Raw genomic sequence first — 12396 nt, forward strand, 5'->3', positions numbered from 1 at the left:
TGTGTTTTACGACACTATTTTAATTCACCTAAAGTCCAAACCACTTTCAGATTTAAGGAGGCTTCCTAAAAACAAGGCAATATAGGCCCTTAGTTAGAGGGGTTGACTGTGTATTGGGAGCCTGATATGTGAAGGTTGCCTAGTTGTTATGAACACTGAGAAGGCGACCCTGGCTAGTGTCAGATTAACAATTAGTGGCCAAAGATGTCCTTTGCTTGGATAAGAGAAATGATCCCAAGTGGGACCTGAGAGGCCAACCACTCAGCGGTCACCCATGGAAGGAACGTTGTTCTCCAAGTTGGCATTGGACTCATTATATTGGGGACAGGATTAACTACAACTGTTATGTGGATCCTTTTGAGAATCAGGTGTACATTGAGACCCGGAGACAGGAACATGGGCAAACCCCCTTCCTTTGCAGGGCACGGCTATTATAAAGGATGATAAACAGTGTGTGATAATCCTGGTCCTGGAGTATCACTTTACAAAGAAGACCTGCCCTATTCATATGTCCTGCTCTCTATGCCCACCTCTACCACCAACCCTTCAGTGATATCTTAACCATTTCTTGCTTGGAACTGATTGTTCCCACAAATATGGCCTGGGACAAACCACGGGGACTCCTTCAGTGACCATTGCTCAATTCCATAGACTTCATGAGGTTGTTCATAAAAATCTGCCACAAAGACATATTTTCTAATGGAATATACTTAAATTATTATGTCAAAGTATTTCATACTGTATGTTTAATCATACATATATAAGTATACACGACGTATTCAGTTCTGTTTTGCGATTTTATATTCTGCAGCCTGTCTTTTTAATTGGAAGAAGTAACTGTGTCATTATGGAAATGTTGTTTTCTTTTTCTTTTAATCTTTCAGTGCTGCCAACTGTCCTTATTCAGCAATCAATTTGAATAAAGACCAAATTTTCCCAGACCACTTAAGTGGTGAGATGCCTCCATCATTTCCGAGAAATAAAAGGACAGACACAAATGAAATCTCTTCATCTCCTGAAAGCAGGTAATTAAAGTCATAATATTAGTGTTGTTTAGAAGTATTCTGGTTTAAAGAGGTTTTCTATCTTAGTGTTGTTTAGAAGTATTCTGGTTTAAAGAGGTTTTCTATCTTAGATGTTTTATATTCCATGTCACTGTTTTCTTTGTGCATTTTTGAAAATACATCTGAGTCAATGTGAGATGATGGTGGGGATCAGTACTTGGACTTAAAAAAAATAGACAGAGGGTTTGTAAAGACATATCCAAATCAGGCAGGATTTCTTCATACTTGTTCATCTTTTAGAACAACTTGTTTGTTGATAGTTTGGAAATTCCAGTCATTTTATTTCCTATCAGTTCATATTTCTGAATGAACTGCTCAGTGTTTGTATAGAGCCATCTTTTATGAGAAAGACAGATAGGAAGAATACACATTACTTCTTTTTAGTGTTCATTATAAGCCAAGTACTTTCATAAATCTTATTTCATTTAATTATTAAGATGGTAACCACACTGTAAGATTAGTCATTGGGTTTTGGTTTCTCCTATACAGTCGAGTTGCACTATGTTAACCTCAATGGATTATTAAGTAAAGAGCTGAATTTTGTTTGACATATCTTTAAGTAAATTGTCTGTCATTATATTAACTTAGGATACTACTAACAGAAAGAGCAGATGACTAGAAAGATGCTCCTTAGTGCTTAGGTTTGGGGGTTTATTTAATATGGAGTATTATAAAACCTAAGGCAACATAGTTCTTTGTTTATTTTAATATTTTATAACTTTCGTTCTTATGGATGAATCAGGTGGACATTTGAATTAATAAATGTGATTCTAAATTCACATCAGTGTTATTGGAGTAATAGCATTTCAAGTTCATCATCCTTATACAAAAGTCATTTTGCCCTATTGATGGGGAGAACTGTAACTTCTTTAATTATCTTAAATTATTAACAACAATGATAATTTTTTTTCCCTTAAAACGGTGATTAATGTAACATAAATTCTTTTACCCAACCCAGCAGCTGAGCATAAGGGTATATAATTTGAGGAAATTTTACTTTAATACAAATAAAAGTACTAACTCACATATTAATAATTACAGGTACAGAGTTCATTGATTCACAAGGTGGTAAGGCCACCCAGAGTTTAAATGTTTACAAGCCAAGGTAGATTTTTTACATACCTTGGCTTGTAAAAACACCAAGGGAACACTCCGTAGGGCCAGCACCCTATCTCACAGGCTTCTCACTAAATGTCTGGGCTCCAGACCTGGTAGCTGGGTCCAGAGTCTCCTCACAGTGAAGAAAGATCGTTAGGAGGATTTCATGGGGTCATTTTTAACTCAAAATCCATGGAAGAAAAGGGTCATTTTTATAGTGCATCTAATAACCATTCCAGTGATCTGTCTACTGTGAAGGTGTGATCATGGTTCTTCATGCCATCACTGTAATTAAGGGGGCAACCTTAGGCATTTTCCCATTGCTATAGTAACCATCACACATGTTTCTTCAGTGTTTCACAGAAATGCTTTTCTGCTACATAGATTTTTTTAGTCCATACCATCTTCTGAGTTAATGAATTTCTTACCTGTCAGGACTTCTGTGTGAATTAACACTTACTTGTATTAAAGTTAAATTTCTTCATGTACTAGGCCTCTGTTGTTGGGAGCTAGAATTGTAAGTCAGTGTCAGATTATTCATGGTTTTAGAGACTTTGTTGAGATTTCAACTTTCTTCATCTTTTCAGATTTATTATTATCTTTTATTTATTTTTTATAGTTAGAAGTAACCTGAGAGATTTGATGAGTTACATGCAGTCAAAGGGAACATGAGGGAGACAATCCAAATGACCTCTAAATTTTTAAGGCAAACATTTATGTATTTGTTTGTTTGTTTTTATTAAGGTATTATTGATATACAATCTCATGAAGGTTTCGCACAAGCAACATTATGGTTACAACATTCACCCATATTATCAGGTTCCCCCCACACCCCATTGCACTGTCCGTCAGCATAGTAAGGTGCTAGAGTCACTGCTGTCATCTCTGTACTATATAGTGTTTAAGGAAAACATTTCTGACCAAGATTTTTTCTTACTTTATTTTTTAGGGAGAAGTATTCTTAAGAGATGATTGTGGCTATCTTGATATCCTAACCTAAATACTTCATTATGCATAGTTTTAAAAATGGTATTTTGTAAAGTAACAGATTTATTTGCTCTTTTACATTTTCATCCTCTTCTTGTTAATATTTTTATGTTGGCTTCAGGATATTTTATTGTTTCTTCTCCAGATAGTTGCTAGTTCTCATAATGATCAAAGTGGCACATGACATTTTAGATGTAATGATAATGTGGTGGCAGCATAGCAAATGTTAACAAATAAAAGAAAGCTTGTTGACCAAGAATTATATTTTAGGGCTTGGGGATAGCTGATCGAAGGTAGAATTAACAAGGTGAAATTAGCTGGCATCTGTGCTGTTAATGAATCTCTGAGAATTGTTAGTTTTAATTAGTATCACTGGAAGAGGAATAGGTTATTTGTTTCACTGTATCTTCTTTATTCTGGAGGAGCAAAAAAATGGTGGGCCCATTTCTTTGATACTTTTGTGTAGGAGGACTCAAACAGGGTTATTCTCACATTACCAGATTATGTTCTGTCTTTTCCTATCATCACTGCTTCTGTGACAGGAATTTCCCATTTGGATTTTTAACACATTTTCTCTGCTTCCTTTTTAATAGTTTGCTAAAATTTGGTTCCTAGACTCTACCATTTTTTTAATGAACTTTGCTACAGCAAGAGATAGTTTGCACCCCCAAAGCAGACCGGGAGATAAAGATTTTAATTGCAAGTGGTTCACTTGGGTGCCTCTGTAGGGGAATGAGGAAGTGAGACAGGGAAGGGAAGACAACCAGTATAAAAGCTTCTTGCCACACAAGTTACCCCATGGAGAGTGGAACCCAATCCTGCTGGGAACACTCTGGGAATCTCTGTAAAGCATATCTTAGGGTTTTCCCACCACAGGGGTGAGGGAGCTGAGCTATTTAAACACTGGTTCCCTACAATCACAGAGTGAGGCTGCCCGGGGAGGAAGGATATGCTGACTCCCCAGCACATCTGCCCTCCTGCACAGCAGGTGGAGCAGCCAAAGCCTGGGTGAATCCTGCAGGAAAGCAGAGAAGGAGAGACAGACAGGAGTCGGCTGCCACAACTGAAGGGGAAGTCGACGGCCAGGTGATGTGGGCCAGACACTGACAGCTTCTCTGTGCCATCCCATGCCATCCCATTCACCCATTTCAGATGCCAGACAGTCACCAGAATGAGTGATATGCTGATGTTGCTTTTAATCCTGACGTAATACAGCCAGATCTATTAACAACGCCAGGAACATATATATGCTTTTCATACCATAAACATCACTTTAAGGGTCAGTTCACCAGCCACCTGCTCAGAATAGACCTTGAGAAACTACCATTCCACCGCAGTAGTTTCCAAATGTGGCACACATTAGATTCCCTGGGACCTCCTTAGAATTCAGACATGGGGGTCTAGCTCTGCCCACCAGAATCCTATGGGCTACTGCCTAGTAATCTGTGTTTTAAATATTCAAACGTGGCCTACACAGTCCTGTGTTATCTGGCCCCTGCCTTACTCTCCAGCTTTATCTCTGCAAGGCTTCTTTTCAAACTCAATGCTTCAACCACCATGTCCTCAAACATCTTTTCTCTCTGCCTAGGATCTCCATCCCTACCATCTCCTTGCTAGCTTCTCATTCTGCAGGCTTTGGGGTAGCTAGGTTTCCTCATTGAAGCTTTATCTGATGCTCCAGACTAGATTGAGTTCCTCATTACATGCTTTTCCGAGCACACATCCTGACACTATGGACAGTTTTTGTGTAAACATTTCTCCTGCATCTGTGTACTTTGCCTGATGGAAATTCGGTGGGGGTAGAAGCCAGATCTCAACTTCTCTGAGACTCCCTCAGCACTGAGCATACTGCCTGACATGCAGTAATTACCACCAGCCTTTGAAGGAGACACGTCGGTTATATAACCTAAGAGGTGACAGGTGTAGAACCTCTGTATTCTGCTAAAGCGTAAATGCTACTTGTGGAATGCGCTGTTGCCGTGATTCTTCTGGAAGGGAAGAATTCAGTTGAGAGACCAGAAAGCAAGAAGAAGCAGTGAGGAATTTATTGGGTTCACACTCTTGAGACAGGAGAGGGTCTGTGTGGGAACTGAAGCAGCCCTGCTATTAGGGCTAGATTGGCTTTTATTTTTTTCTTAAGGTGGCACAAAGTGCTGCCTTCGTCTTACATCCTTCGATCAACAGGTTGATTGACAGCTCTAGTTTATATAACTTTTCTCTCTGTGCAGACACCTTACCCACAGTAAGTGAAACTCATGGGGTGGGGCCAAAAACAAAAAGCTAATTATATTTAGATATTATTTTAATGATGTGGGTTACTTTCTGACAAGGTCTTTGGGCCTTGCGTGTGCCCTGTAATCAGAGAAATCTGTGGTCCTGAGCCTCTTGACAATCCAGCTGTCCTTGACTCTCCAGGCCTCCTTATAAGCTAGTTGTCCTTGGCAGTAGAACTGACAGTTAATGAGGGCTTAGGGGTTGGCCAAAGGAGGAGTCTTCCTTGGTAATGGGCTAGCCCCTTTCTCCTGCTTATGTCTTAACTAACTGCCTACTCTTAACAGTTACTTTTTCAACTTTCTAAGCTCCCCACACCAGCTATATAAGGGGTTTTTATTAACTGAGGAGATAAATCCCCCAGATACATACCAGCATTCTATCATAAATTAAGGCAGGTGGTGCTTCACAAACTGTTTAACTTCCTGCTCCGCATAGAAAATGATACCACAGAAATGACGTTTATATGGCATGCCTGGGAAGTAGGTGAGGCTGCCTCCAGGTGACCAGATGGGAGCTCTGGCTTCTGGGAGGGATACAAGGAATGGTACCTCAGAGCATTTGTCCCTGAGGACCTAGGGTATCCTAGCTAGGAAGCTCTGTCCAGCCTTAAGAGGGTCCCACCTTGAGTCTTTTGGTAGGTGTAGTGAGTATTCAGATCTATGTTCCCACAGCAACTTGTCAACTGGATGTTCAGGATATGAGTCATTCTCAGTGTGTATTTAGACAGAGATGGGAGTACACAATCCTCTTCCCATTATCCATTTTTCATCAGCTATGTAAGGAGCATCTGGATTGTGCCTAGTACTTTGACTGAGATGTTTTCCTCACCTGGGACAGTGGCAGGCTGCTCATTTGTGCCCTCACAGCCCTCCTGGCTTCAAGACTATGAAGGCAGGGCCTCTACTAATCCATGGAGGACCATTTCCTATGCATGGTAGCCTGTAGTCTCTACATGTTTACACTGGAGGAAAATAATGTGTATATATTTCTTTATATATCTTAATAAAGCTGTAGGTCCCACACTTTGTTTTGCATCAAAATCATCAGATGCTTGCTAAAATACTGCTTTCAAGGTACCATCTCCAGAGATTCTGATTGAGGAAATAAAAGGTGCCTCCCAGTTCATTTTTCAGAAGCACCCCACAGGATGGATGCAAGTGATCTACACACCGGGCTTTGAGAATCATTACTGACTATAAAGACCCTTCATTCTCTGGACAATGTATTACCAATTAGAGAGCATAGCATCTACCCCACAGTCTTTTTCTCATGAAATCTATTCTACAGCTCTTTATAATTGTGTTTTGAAAATAGGTGCTATCTCTGTTAAAAATCACAACGTTTTAAGCTCCCATGTAGTTTAAATCTGCTTATACATAACCACAGAAGCACCATAAAGGACTTTTTAAATACCTGTTAAATGATTGTATTACCTTATAAGGTAAATGCCCATTGCCAACCTAAATCCGATGAAAAAACTAGGTCTGTTGAGTTCATTATAAGCCATTAAGAGGGCTTTTCAAATTGTTGGACCAGTGTTTCTACTCTAAGAATTACATTTAACAGCTGTAGGAATTTCAGCTTTTAGTCTGATTTATATTTTCAGGATGAATCACATTTTCCAGTCAAGAGCCAGGCTGTACCTTTCAGGGAAGCCCTGGTAAGCAGATGGGAAAACAAGCCAACATAAATTATAAAACTATATACATACATAAATCTATTTACTTTGAAAAACTATAAACATCGAGCCAAATAAAATTAATTTAGAGCCATAAATTCTAAAAGATTGCAGAAGTCAATTAGGAATCTTTAGGGACTTTGGCTTAACCTCCTCAGGTTTCCTGGTGGGCCTGCAGGCTTGGGGTTGACTGTTGGAGTCGTTTCAGTGACTCAGCATTCCCTACTTACTGTAAAGCCTTTCCCCCTTTTGTCGATGGGCTGCCAGATAACAGACAAGGAGCTGTGAAGTTTTAAAATATTCCAGTTCTTAGGGATCTGAGTCAAATCTGTGCAGTTGTCTGTGTGCACCAGCGAGAAGCTCAGTTTTAGTTAAAACACTCAGTTCTGATGCCACCTGCCATGACACCAAGGTACCCATTCAGAGTAAGAATGAAATGCCTGTGATATTGTTGTTTGTCTGGGAAGTCGGTGGAACAATATTGTAACAATTTTGCTCATTTATCTCCTCGAATAGTACTAACTCCTGACTCAATAGACTCTTTTAGATATCACAGAAAGGCAAAGTCACCTGTTTTCTCTTTTCTGTGACAACAAGAAAAGTCACGTCATCTCACGCTTCTTGTGATACATGAGGCTTATTTCCTAAATCTCAAATTTTTGTTGTTTAGGTTTTTTTATTTGACAAGACCATTAATTAATTGTTAAATTCATTATTCTGGAGCAATTTTCCTTGGCATTTTGATAATGTCCACTGTATTTACTGATTATATTCCTTTCTAAGTTACAATTTAATAGGCTTATTAATCAAAACGTTTCTTTTTTAGTCATTAGACAATTAGTAAGCCATGTTTACCTCTCCTGGGCCATGTTAATGAAAACATTTAAAATTATTGCTAATGTATTGTCTCAAAATAAATTTAATTTTAAAACCTCTATTTGAATGTTAACCACAAAGACATACAATTTTAATCCTGCTGGGTTTTTTTGCCATCTTTTCTAAATCCCTTTGAAGATGGTGACCTCCTTACTCTGGCGCTGTTCAAGCAGTTTCCTCTTCATTTTAGGAGGGATTTTTGGAGACAGTTCAGCTACTCTTTTACAGTTCCTCCAATGTATAACCTGTGATTCTCATTCTCTGACATTTTTTTACCTGTGAATGACCTCATCCCAGAAATGATTTTAAAAAATGCCGAGGGCATGCAAAAAGACATCCTTTTAACATTCAAAACAGTAAACCTATTTTTTCTTACCGCTATCATTAGATTCACTGTGTCTCTACATGTTACTGGGGAGTAGAGATATTTTTCACCACTAACAAAGCTGCTATAAAACTAGAATAAGCTATGCTGGAAAGAGAAGGGTGGAGTTATTCTAAGCTACACACCAAGTGAAACTTGTGCTGGATTTAGGCAGGAGACTGAAATCCTGAATTGAAGCAAAATAATTTGTTGTTTCACATTTTTTCAGTATTATTTTAACAAACTGGGACTGACTGAAACATAACTGACTAAGGATTGTTCCTAAATGAAAAATAAACTTGAAGAAATACAGCTGTTTATGTTCAAATGACATCCTGTTACTATGTATTTACTCTTCTAATGTTTGTTTCACTAATAATTACAAGAAGCATATTTAGTATGAGATAGTAAGACATCTAAAGCATGACATGTAATTAGAGAGGAAAAGAGACTGCTGACTTACAAGGAATGTATTTTTCCATTTGAATGGATTCTATTGTCTTAATTAAAAGTGCAAGAGTATTCATAAGATTGTAGCCATGATTGTATTTCAGTTCAAGCTGAAGAAATGTTGAAATAGAATGGTTCTTGAGAGAAATTGTTGTATTTCAGGCACTTCTCTAGGTGCTTTTACCTACATTAGCTCATTTAATCCTCATAATGCCTTACGTGGGGTAGGTGGTTATTATAACCCCATTCCACAAACATAGAACCTCTCTTGGTTACAGGCCGCACAGCTGGTAAGCAGTAGGCTTGGATCATAACCTAGACAGTTACAACCATTACTCTCAAAGCTGTTTAAAAACTTGAGGAAAATAGTTTTAAGAAAACAGGTGTCTGTAGGTAATTTTATCCTAAAATATAAATAATTCTTAAATAGTAATAGCTGCCATTGATCATGCTCCTACTTATGTGTCTAGCTGTGTGCTGCACTCACTATTTATCATTTTATTGAGTCCTCAAAATGCCTGTGCGGTAAAGGATTTATTGCCCTGTTGTACCATTCATGCAGCTGAAAATGAGGAGGTTAAGTAACTTGCTGAAGGGCATACAGAACTAGTAAGTAGAACTGAAGCTTGAACCAGGTCTGTTCACTTCCAGAGACCATACTTGTAACCACTGCTGGGCTGCATTGTCCCTGCTCTGATTCACCACCCCCATACCTAATCAGATTGTACCCCCTTCTAAATGAATTGTTGGTAATGAAAGATGTTGATCAAGAGGAAAAGAAAAAGGAGTTTGTATGTAGAGCAAAATTGTAATATTTAAACACAACATAAAATTTTTCATTGTCATTTTTTAAAAATCTGTCAAAAATCATATCTTGTTCTATGTTTGAGTGTTTTGTAATATCACAGAGTTTTGACACTGTGGAATCAACATATTTTGTCTGTAATTGAGGGCTGTGCAGCTAGATTAACTTTTTGCTTAGAAAGTTGAAACCCTAGACCAAGTGTTTCTTTCTGCATAGAGACAGAAACACATCACGGTACTTATTCTAATCAGAATTAGAAATATAGTTTCTAACCTTATGAGAGAGAGAAATATTGGTCTCCCAACTGAGAAAACAATTTTTATTTTAAGCAAAATACAAAACAAGGAAATTAACAAGTCAGTCAGTCCTCATTCCTGAAGTTATCAATAGAAGGCAATCTGAAATAAAATTATGACACAAGATGGCAAGTTCCCTTTAACTTTATGTAACAAGGTTATGTTGTATACTCTGGAAAAACACAAGGGAAAAAATAATTAATATAATTGTGAATGTTTGTGTAAAACCTGGTGCTATACTTTCCCTGCAAGTATATTTTAAGTGAATGTAATAATAAAAAATTCTACTAGACACGTATAAAGTCAGCCTGTCTTTGGTGCATGGTGTGTTCTTAAAAATGTTAACCTCATTATTAACTGTTTCAATATTTCTGGATGTGCTTGGTTATGATTCTGTTCACTTAAGTGATTTTATTTATCTTTCAATTTCATCATGCCTATTCTAGTAGGCCGTGACCCAACAAAATAAATTCCCTATTAGTTATTATTAGATATTCTAAAAGCTTTAATGAATGGTTAGTTTAAAAAAAAAAAGACAAACTGAGACCAAGGTTGAAATGAAGTCTTAGAGCTTTCTGTGTATTTCAGTTTTCATGAAATTGTCCCCTGACAATTACATTTTTGTAATTTTAATAAAGCACATCAGCCCTTTAAAGTAAGCCCTATTAAAATAAACATATAAGACTTAAGTATGAGGAAAGCTCTTTTGTATTCTTATACCAAATATGCAATGACTTATTTTATGAAATGTAAGACAAGGACCATTTTCTAGGAAGGAACAGAAATAGAAAGAAAGAAATGTGTATGACCCACAAAGTTTCTTCATGCTTGGATCTGCTATAATTCATCCCCAAAGAGAAGCAAATTGTAAGTTATTTGCTCTTATTTACATTGCTTCATTATAGAAGCATGTTGGACCAACTCCCTAGCTAAAGGAAACACATAGAACCCCCTGGGCCTAGGTCACTTCTGATTTTAAGAATTTATCAGAATCAATATATTAAGTAGAAATAAAATATTTAATAAATATTTCTTGTGGAGTCCTTTATTTGAATTGTGTTTGGTATAGGTAAATATCCATGTTTCTGTATTGCTGAGTTTATATGGGATCATTTTAATGATATATCATGAATTAAAGTAGGGAAAGTGAAATCCAAGCAAATATGCTTTAATAAGGCTTACTTTAAAGGACTGATGTGCTTTATTAAAATCACAAAACTGTATTGTCAGTGGATGATTCTGATCATGAAAACTGAAATACACAGAAATTTCTAAGACTTCATTTTAACTTTCATCTCAGTTTGTCTTTTTTTTAACCAACCATGCATTAAAGCTTTTAGAGTATCAATAATGACAACTAATTGGGAATTTATTTTCTTTAACTTTGAGAAATGCCAGTTTAAAATTTTATCACTTTAAAGTTGATTGTTTCTAATAAATATTAATATAGCCATCCACAAACAACTTTTTCAGTGGCCACAATTCTTACTGGGATAGACTTATACACTCACAGAATATTTTTCCTAGATTAATATAAAACAAGTTTAGAAGATCAGATAAGCTAATATTAGCATTGTAAGCTGATATTAACATGTTTTTAATTACCAAATATAACTTTACTATTTGTAAAGACAAGACAAAGTTTTCTGTTTTCACTTCAACTAATGTCCTTTCTCCAAATATTAGTTCTTTTCTCATTTTATTTTTACTACCCTTCCATCTCCCTGCTTTGTATGAAGTAAGACCCTCCATGGTCATTTCATTGATTGCTCATGTAAGGAAATGTTTTATTGCATTATAACAGTGATTCTTCCCACTTCTCAAATAAGCAAGTATTGTTCAGCAGTTGTGATAAGTTGGTTTCAGTATGAACTAAGCCAAATAACTCAAACTCTGAGAATGGGATAGATTAGGTTGAAAGGTTTTAAATCCCTGAAATTTATCTTTAAAGAAAATATAAGTAACCTGTGCCTATTCCCTTTAAAGCCATTTTTGTCCCTGACTTAAGGGTAAAGCTCTGAGTTAAGATTGTAATGGGTGCATTCCATTTTAGAGCATCCTTAGCATGTTTATGTTAGCATTAGGTCATTCCTGGTCAGAAAGGGGTGGTATAAGCTTAGCCTATGGATTTGATCTGATTAAGCCAAAAAAAAGCTTTCTAGAATTTAATTTGATTCCCCTGAACCAATCTCAGCCTCAATCCCAAATCTCAGAGCTGAATAGTATATAGTGACTTGATTAAACAGTATGGACTTTCAGAGCATTTTGTCTTTAAATTGTGGTCTTACCAAACAGTACAAACAGAAATCCTCATGAATACATGTCCCAATCTGAAGTTAAGTTATTCAATAGCTCCATTTTCCAGAATAGTTAACCTTAATACCACTCTAAGCCTTAAAATCTCCTTTCTGAACAGTAAAGGAAAATTACTAAGAAGGAAAATGGGCATGTATCGATGCCATTAGTATTAACTGCTTCTTAATAGAATGAAAGATCCTTTCTAA

The sequence above is a fragment of the Manis javanica genome, chromosome Y (genome assembly GCF_040802235.1).
Source record: "Manis javanica isolate MJ-LG chromosome Y, MJ_LKY, whole genome shotgun sequence".
Taxonomy (NCBI): Eukaryota; Metazoa; Chordata; class Mammalia; order Pholidota; family Manidae; genus Manis; species Manis javanica.